This window comes from Diospyros lotus, chromosome 9 (assembly GCF_014633365.1).
Source record: "Diospyros lotus cultivar Yz01 chromosome 9, ASM1463336v1, whole genome shotgun sequence".
NCBI classification, from domain to species: domain Eukaryota; kingdom Viridiplantae; phylum Streptophyta; class Magnoliopsida; order Ericales; family Ebenaceae; genus Diospyros; species Diospyros lotus.
The window spans coordinates 18806976-18816589 of NC_068346.1; the positions used below are offsets into that span (position 1 = coordinate 18806976).

At 39.3% G+C, this 9614-nt stretch overlaps 1 long non-coding RNA gene across 2 annotated transcripts; it reads left to right on the top strand.

Moving 5' to 3' along the window:
* The first annotated feature begins 1199 nt into the window (after positions 1–1199).
* Positions 1200–2963, top strand: LOC127810151 (uncharacterized). 2 transcript variants are annotated; one of them, XR_008025375.1, is made up of 3 exons: positions 1200–2161; positions 2392–2476; positions 2785–2963. It is a non-coding gene; the product is annotated as an uncharacterized LOC127810151 (long non-coding RNA). The 2 variants fall into 2 exon arrangements; XR_008025374.1 differs by having other exon boundaries at positions 2392–2963.
* Positions 2964–9614: the final 6651 nt, after the last annotated feature.

Consider the following 9614-nt stretch of genomic DNA (forward strand, 5'->3'; position numbering starts at 1 on the left):
TTATCTAATTTCAAAACCTCAACTAAGCAATGGAGTTCAGCTTGCTCAGGTTATTCATAACATCAGACACTGTCTTTGTCTTAGCTCAAGAATTATTTAGTCACATGCCTTCATTTAAAAATTAACTGACAGAAATTAAATGACAAGAATCTAAATGACAGAAATTAAATGACAAGAAATTAAAGTTGTAGAAATTAAAATGCTAAAACTAAATTGCAAAAATTAAAAGACAGAATTTAAAGAACAAAAATTAATTACAATAAATTAAAATGGTAAGTATCAACAGAATTTAATAATAGTATATAGTAGACAGTGGCAGAGCCACATGCAGCCAATGGTGGGCAACTGCCCACTCTGGATTTTTAAAAGAATTATTATATATAATAATTTAGTATTTTTTAATTTTTTTTTTCTAAATGCCCACCCTGAATTGGAGATCAATGATTGAATGACAGTCTGTCATGAAGTTTATCAAGACTCGGCTGTGTAATCAATTTAGAGATTAATGATTGAACGACAACTTAGTTGTGTATATTGAAAAATAGATATTTAATATAATTGAAAATGATGTTATTATGTGTAATACCCGGTATTATATGGTATTGAAAATAACTAAATTTTGATTGTTTTGGCGAGACCTCGGGTGATCCGGGAAGCCCAATGGTCAATCTCGAGAAGTTAATAAATGAAATTTGTCGAATTGGCAGCCGAGAGTGCCTCGGGATTTGGATGTCCAGGGAAGAGGACAAGAGATTGATAAGCGTCTCGAGATGAAGCTAATGACGCTGGTGGCGGTCCGATCGGGAATGATTTTCGGAATAAATTCTATATAAACCCGAGTGGGTGCCAATACCGAATAGTCGGAGAGGACCTCCTAGAAGTTGAGGGGACCCTAGGGGTGGTTCGGTTTTCTGAATAAGGCAACCCTTAAGTGTTTTCAGGTCGAATAAAGGTCCCGTGCAGGCGCAGGGACAAGGTCGGTATTCCCGAGTAATGGTCGTTATTAATTTCGAATAAATTGAAATTTTAAGTGGCTTAATTAAAAATTAATTAAGCATTGGGAGGACCCAAGTGCAATTATAAAGTCCCTAAGTGCAATTAATGAATTTTTTAGTGCAATTAATGAGTTGCAGGGGGCTAAATTGTATATACATATATATATAAAGTGTCAGGCGAGGGAAGCTTCGAGGAAGCTTCGTGCATCCCTGCCATTTTGAAATGGCTGAAAGAGAAGAGCCGAGGTAGAGACGGATCGAGGGAGGCTGGGATCGCAAGAGAGCAAGAGGGTGAGCAATCGGAAGAGAGCATGGCCGGGCGAGGCTTCGCGCATGAGAGAAATCGAGAGAGTGAGGCGAGGCCGATTTCTAAGGCAGAGAAGGCAGCGACCATCGGCGTCCATGGCTGGTTGTAGAGGCTTGAGAAGGCAGTGTCAATGGTGGTCTAGCAAGGGTCGATGGCGAGCGGGAATGCGGAAGCAGCCTGCGGGGTCGCGACCATCAGCGATAGGAGGCCATTGGGTCGGTGAGGACGGCTGGATGAAGCTGGAGCGGCTGGTTGCAATAGCCATGGCAGTAGCGGGCGGCGCTGGAGCAGCCGCGAGGGGCTGGTGGTGACCATGGCAGCGGTCGGCGAGGCCAGTGAAGGCTGTTGCGGCTGCTAGCTAGGCCGAAGGCGACTCGGGATGGCCAAACAGCAAGCTCCTCGTGCATGGCCATGGCGGTTGTGTTGAAACGGCAGCACACAGGGGCAGCTCGCGGTGGAGCTGCGCAACCAAGCTACGGCGGGGCTGGCCGTGGCGACGGTTAGCGACGGCGAGGCCGGCAGGCGGAGAGGCCGCGGGGCCGTCGGGCGTTGCAGAAGAAGCATGTGAAGAAGAAGATGCAGCAAAGAAGATGAAGGAACAGGGGCGCGGGGGAGGTGAAGAAGAAAGGAAAAGAATAAAAGAAAAAGAAAAAAAAGAAAATAAGGAAAATCTAGAAAATAAGGAAAAAATAGGAGAAAATCCTGGAAATTTCTAGAAAAAGTGGGGAAAGTTCTGGAAATTAAATTGGGCCTTGAAGAGTGTGTCGGAAGCTCGAAAATGGGATTTTGGGCACAAATGGCAGCTTGTGAGGCAACGCCGGTGTGGGCGTTTTTCGAATTTCTCTCCAGATGAGTCGAGGTAAATTAATATTTTCATCCCAAATTATTTACATTAAGCGAGTTAATGTAGAATAATTAATTGTTGGATTAAACCCTATGTCGGGGTTGTTTTGAAATTATTGACGGCTGGTTTATGCCGTGGTTGGTGTTGTTTGGAGATAGTATTAATGAGTGATTTTGCGGTGTAAGCAAAAGCAACGACATCGGTTAATGTCTGATGTATGATTGGTTTTTGTGTGTTGCCTCTAGGTTCGACCGGGAAGGCCGTGATCCTAGCGAAACTTGAGATTTAGGCTGGAATTCATGCCGAGGTAGAGATGAGGCTTATAGCCAGGTAAGGGATGGCCCCATGTGGAGATGGTCTTGCAAGTTGGTAAATGTGTTTGATAATGTTTTTATGTTACTTTGGCATGTAGTGGTTATATCTTGTGTGATGCAAGAACTAGTGGACCTGTGGCCATATGGAGGACTAGTGGTGGGGGCTGATAGGTTGATGCCTCAAACCTTAGTGGGTTGTGAGGATGTGTGAGCCTAGCCTCATTTGCATGCATTTGGCATACATAAACATGATTATATTCATATTTACATGCATTGCACCCTTACTGAGTCTTTATGACTCATGAGGTTTTACCTCATGTGTAGATGTTGCAAGTCCAGATACAAGAAGGGATGGCGCCGGGAGGCCGTTGTGGCAACTAGCTGTGTTGCCCGAGTTATGTATTTTTTAATATTGCTTGTATGTAGCCAGGGGGCGTGGTGTATGTATACAATTGTGAGTAAATGACTGTGTTATTGAGCTTAAATGTATTTACTTGTTGTAATCATCATAGTGTGATAGATGACTGTGAGATTGCTTGTTGAATGTGGCATAGTCGGTAAAGCCAAGTTTCGGATCAAGTCAAGATCAGCAAGGTATGTTCTCATAAATCCCCAATACTCAGCGAAGTGTTTGTATGCTAGCTTTGTGCCTGGGTCACCTCTGGCTTGCTATGGGGTGAGCTGAAGAGAGGTGAAGCTCACTCGGGTTTCGGGTCTTGGTCTGCTAGATTTTTCTTATTTGAGTTGGGATCGATTCTTGAGTGGAGCGAAGGGAAGGACGAAGCCTAGTTCCCACCTGGGCGTTTTCTGTTGAAATATAGTTCAACCCTTCAGTTGTGGTTTGTCGGGTGAGTAATCCGGTCGATTATTTACTGGTGGCGCCCGTAAGTGGGAGCAGGTCGTTACATTATGCGACGTTATTAAAATATGAAAATATATTAATTGTATAATTTATTGATATATATATTTTAATATTATATTATTTTTAATTTTTTTATATTATTTAATTTTAGATATAATTTAGAGTTTAGAGTTTAATTTTTGCCTATTTTGCCTAAAATTTCTGGCTCTACCGCTGATAGTAGATAACAGAAATTAAAAGCAACTGGAATAAAAATAAAATAGAATGTAAGGCATCAACATAACTCCAATATCGAAATTTTTAACAGAATGTAAGCAACGACAGAAATAAAAATAAGAATAGTAACCTTAATACAATAATTAATGACAGAAACGAAATCAAAACAATATTCTTAAGGCTTGGAACTTAAAACTAATATTTACTGTGCGCGATTTAAAGAAAACCTCTCCTCTCGCAGCGCTGTGCACTGCGTGTTGCTGTGCGTATATATATATATATATCACCCCAGGTCCCCAGCGCACTGTCTTCTCCTTGCTGCTGTCCGAGCAACTCCAGCTGCTGTCCGAAAATATCCAGCGCTCTCTGCCTGAAATTATCCCTGCTCCGCGCACTCTGCCCAGCATTCCCCCTTGCTGTCCGAGATATATATATATAAGTCACACCTCAAAATTGCCCCTTGGAAGTTGAATAGAATTACAGCCCAGGGATCGTGTTTCTGGAGCTGCCGTGAGACTCCTCCCTCCAGCCTTCTCCACGAGCTAGGTTGCTTCATTTTTGGGCTTCAAACAATTGTGGCTGGGCCTTTAATTGCTGGGCTTCAATTGAATATGGGGCTGGGCTTTGAATTGGAATTAGATTTGAGCCTCCAAGCCACTACTGCTTCCCTGATTTGGACTTCACGCATGGAGGTAAGTATGTATTAGATTATAATATACATATATATGGCATGCACGCATGTATATGTATATTATATATAGATATGTATTATAATATATATTATGGATATATATATTGTAAATTCTTTTCAATTTAATTTATTTTATAAAAAATTAAAAGGGAAATATTCTTTTTTTTTTCTTTCTAAAATTTCTAATTCATCCCTAATTTCTCTTTAAATTTTATTTTCCCCTAAACTTGCATATAAGTATAAATTGCGCATAACTATTCAACTAAAACCAATTTTAAAATCAAAATATGAGTATAATTATTACAAGATTTTACAAAATTAACCGCTAATCACTTAGATATCTAAAGAAAAAGACATGAGATTAACGAGTGTTCCGAGATAGGATTTATGTTGTTAAAAAAAATCGAAATCGACACAGTTTTCGGTACAGTTATGGATCAGACTGAAAAATCGAATAGACATAAGAGACATTCAAAAAGTCAACAAAACTCTTAAAGGATTCAAATTATGCGTAAGGAACAACCCTGAAGTAGTTTCAGGATGAAATAAGAAGGTTTTGCGACCAAATCGTACATTCGAGCCTAAGAATAAATTCTTAACTTTTGTCGAGAGAGGTCAAAAAGATGTCGTTCCTGAATTTTGGAATATCAAATGAAGAGTTTATTGGGTCTTAATGAAATTTTCAAAAACTCAAGGGGTTGCTTAGAATGGGCTAAAAAGCAATTTTGAAACATTAAGGGGTGAAACTGTAATTTTTGAAAGACTGGCAGTATGAACACTGCTTGCCGTCAGCCACCTCTCCCATCGTTGATTTCGATCATGGGAGACTCGAGAAGGGTAGCTGGGGCTTCAAGGCTAGGCCTAGGCCATCATGGCCAGCCTTTGGTCGATTCGACAGAAATCAATTGTGAGGTCCTTGGAGAAAATCAAGAGATTTTGGGGTCAAATCTCGGCTAAAGCAGGGCAAGTTGAGGCCATTAAATGGTTGTGATGATGATGGAGGCCAAGGATTTGACAAGAATGGATGTTTCAAGGCTAAAAAATGGGTATAAATAGGGGTTGAATGACCCTTCATAAGTTTCAAACTCAAATTGAAGGCTTTAGAGGATGAATCGAGGGTAGAGGATAAGGGGCTTTTGTTTCTTGCTCTTGGTAAAGTAATTCTGGAGCTTTTGGTGAGGTTTGGTGTAGGTTTCATAGATTTTAAGCTTAGCCGGAAACCTAGGCGGTAGTTTCGACCGAGTTTTTGAACGATCGGTTAGGGTATTTCTGACCATTGTTTCAAGCATCAAGGCATACCATCGTGATCGACTCAGGGTGTAGAGTAAGGTAGAAGCAAAATCCAGCATTGCCAGTGTACCGAAGCTGAATAAGATGACCGGCGCGTGAAGTACACGCGCCAGCCTTCACTCTCAGCACACGCGCAGGGTGCGTGGGGTGCGTAACCAATAGGTATTTTCTATTTTTTTTTTTTAGAATTTTGAGAAAATTATTTTATGAATTATGGTGTTGAAAAATTTGAAAAAAATATTTTTGAATGTATTTATTTTGGATTTATTGAGGTAAAAATAGGAAGAAAATATAGAAAAATATGAATAAATTATGAAAAAATAGATGTTAAATTTCTTTGAATAAATATGAGACCCAAGGTACGTTGAGGCTCAAGGTTGAGTGATTTCTATGGCTTGGCACACAAAAAATGAGGGTGGGCACGTTGTTTGAGAAATTCTGTATTTTGTTCAAATGTGAATGGTTTTACGCCAAAATTTTTTACGTGATATGTTTGCCTATATTTAGCATGATATCCATGAAGATTGCTAAGTTATATGAATTTATGTGCATTTTGTCATATTTTTACATACACTATTGCATCGATAGTCGTGATGTTTCACATGGCATGTATTGTTGGCATATTGATACTTATGGATATGATAGAATATCGCCCTGATAGTGTAGCCGTAATTCTTTAAGGGTATTGTCGGAACAACGTATAGGAGTATCCTGTTGCCTTGGGTGCATGCCGGGATGACTGCCTAGGGTTCCGTGCTGGGCTGGATTGCCAGGAAAGTTACACTAGGACAGCTATCTATACATGTTCATGCATTATTCATTCATGTTATTTTAACCCTCTCTTAGAAGATTCATCTTCTAATGTTGGACATTTGTCCCTAGAATATTTCATGTTCTAGGAAAGACAAGTGAACAAAAGGTAAAAGGGGTGATTGAGACATGAACGAGGTGAATATTGTGATGGGTTCTAGGCCAAGGCTAGGACTAGTTATCTAGTTAGTGTTTTTATTTGCTTTAACGGTTGTTGTAAGGATATGTTGGTGAACGATGTGTATGAATCTAATTATGTATTGACTTACGAGATCATGAGGTTCTGATTCTGTTTCTATTTATGTTTAAGTTTGTCGTTCCTTAGTTCTATTTGGGAATGTTATTCTTATATGAGTATGTTGAGGATTTTAATATGAATTGTGTATGTGTGTGAAAAAAAAAATCCTAGCATAATATAATGCCCTAAAGAGGCCGGGTGTCACATAGCTAGCCCTCTATCTTCTCGGTTATGTTGCCAAGTAAGGGCCCTACTATCCACCCCTGTTGACCCATTACTCTGCCCAACACAGCCTTGATGGACAACTCCAGCCGCCCTACCACCCCTCTAAGATGATGGATGGATTTGACTCAGATGATAGTGACTTTTTCACCAACCTCGGATGATGAGCCGCTAAACAAGAATAAATCGTTGGATAAAAAGGCACTGAAAATTTTGTCGAGCCCCGCAAATCCCAACGACCATCCTGACCACTTTTCCAAGATTTCCCCCTGCTCTACTGTCAGATCTTCCCATTGCGGAGGATACATTGCCTATGATAGACCTCTCTTAGCATTCATCCAGTCACCCACTAGCATGGTCTCCATAATCGAATCCACCGTCATTCCCAATGATAGAACACCATCAGCCCCACACTACCCTCCATATCCTCGCTCATCTTGCCAGCCATGCATTGACTTGCACCCCCACCAAAAACACCATCACCTCGAGTAGCGTTTAAATCATCCAACTGCTTTCCCATATACTCACCACGATCACATGTAAGATCACAAACTTCCTCCTCAACCCTATCATTCCCATCAAATAGAGGGTTAACAGCCTGTATGTTTGACACCCAAACATCCTCTAAGCTCCCATCACTATCACCCAAAGATCCAAACTCCCCAAATTCCTCTTCCGATCCATTCACTTTTTGAACCCGATTCTTCATTTTTTTTTATTTAGAGTGCAAGACTGGCAATGTTTCAATGTAAGACCCACCACTATATATCATCTCCTCATCCCCAGAACTGGAACAAAGTCCACCATTACTGATCAAAACATTAGGGTCAACCTTCATAATCACTCCAGCGACCTGACCAGGTGAGCTATCCCTTTGACCATACTAGCCAATCAAAATCGTTGCAGAGTTAAGAACAATAAGTGTTTCTCATGTAGGGAATGATCTAACTGTGTAGAATCAAGGATATGTCCTAGGTCCGCATCACAAACCATATGTTCCAATAGTCGATCATGCCAAAGCTTTTGATTAACAACCGACTCTAGCTCAATCGTAGCCACTTCACCCCCACCACGAGCTAGTTGTCCATCATAAGGGTCCACCCTTCAGTTCACCATAAATTTTAACGAACACGATATAACCGTCTCCCGCCATCCAGAACTATCACCCCTAGCCTGTGATTTAGATCTCGATCTGGTCATAAGACCCCTATGAACTTGGAGCCCTAACTGAGCTGAAGCCCTTGCTGTTAATCTTATCAACAAAGACGGTTAGGATTGGTCAAAATCCTCTAGATGCCTTGGTATCGCCAGGCTTACTCATATGATTAGGTTCCCCAATGAGATATCATCTTTGTGATATATGAGCAATATATAATGTGCTCAAGATTTTTGCAGTTTTCCATGTGTCTATTTTAGTCATGTAAATTACTTGACTTATGAATGTTTCATGAAAATACGTATCGCAAAGTAATTGTGAATATGTTGTATCTTTATGTTATATGCTGTGAGCCTAGTAAAATGATTCTCAATTGAATCTAGAAAAAGAAAGGTTGTAAGTTGAGTAACATTTATTATTCTCAACTTGTTATCAAAGCCATATGCCTCAAGAATATCTCATTTATCTTCTAAGGCTTTCTATGTAACCAAGTGAATGTATTTGGAAAGTTTGTTTTAACCAACTTTCAAAAACGTCACTTGTGTTTTTAAGCATCCTATTTGTTTGAGCTTAAGGTTTATGTTATTTAGATGTTGATGTTGGTGAAGAATTTTTTTGATGATATTCAAAGCAATATATGTTGTTTGAATGATAATCGAGTAACGCATAGGATAAATTGAGTATGTTTGAATATCACTCAAGTAAATGCTCTTAGTAGTTGAGTGTTTATTGCAAATTTTGGCTATATCAAAAGAAATTGAGTGATCAAAGTGATAGCCGAGTGTCATACGTTTTTAATCGACTAGGTATTAAGCATAATTGAGTAAATTCTTTTATTAGTCGAGTAATTGTGTTTGAGCAATGATTATAAGGTTTTATTCTTTTTTAATTGAGTATATTTGGTGAGCAATCGAGTATAAGTTGATGGATAATCGACTATTAGTGAGAGGTAATCGAGTATCTTATGCATATCTCTGTATAATCGAGTATTGTTGAGCATAATTGAGTAGTTGTTGAGTATAATCGAGTATCTACCGAGTCTACTCGTGTGTTGTCAAAACTTACTTGAGTGGAGAAAATGCTTACTCGACTAAGAGCCAAAATTACTCGAGTAAATGTGTGTTGAAACTGATTTTTATAGCCATTGAACTAGCCATTGCAAGTGCATTTAATGCACTATTTTGTCTATTAAGGCTTGAAAAAGGCTCTAAATTTTACCATAATTATTTATCTTGATTTTTGAATATTCTAACGATTATTTTATGGAAAAAAGAAGGCTATCATTACAGACTTCATTCTTTTGACAACAACTATAAAAGGAGAAGAAGATGAAAAAGAAGGCTACCGTTCTTGAATACTTCTTACTGCCTTGAGCCAAAGAGTTTCTTCAAGCTTTCATCTTCAACTAGAAAAAAAGAGAATGAGTGCTTATATTTGTTTCATTCTTTATATCTCTATTTTCTTTGTGATGAGCTAATCTTGATATTTGTTCTCTATCTTGTACGAGCTTCTCAAGGTGTTCAAATTGTAAACCTTACTTCCACTTTTGTGGTTAGTGATTAAGCTCATAAAAAGCATAGTGTAAGAGGTTTTAGCTGCTCCTTGTAAAAGCTATGTATTTGGTTACTGCTGAGCCTGTAAAAAGTAGAGATTACAACAACACCTGCGA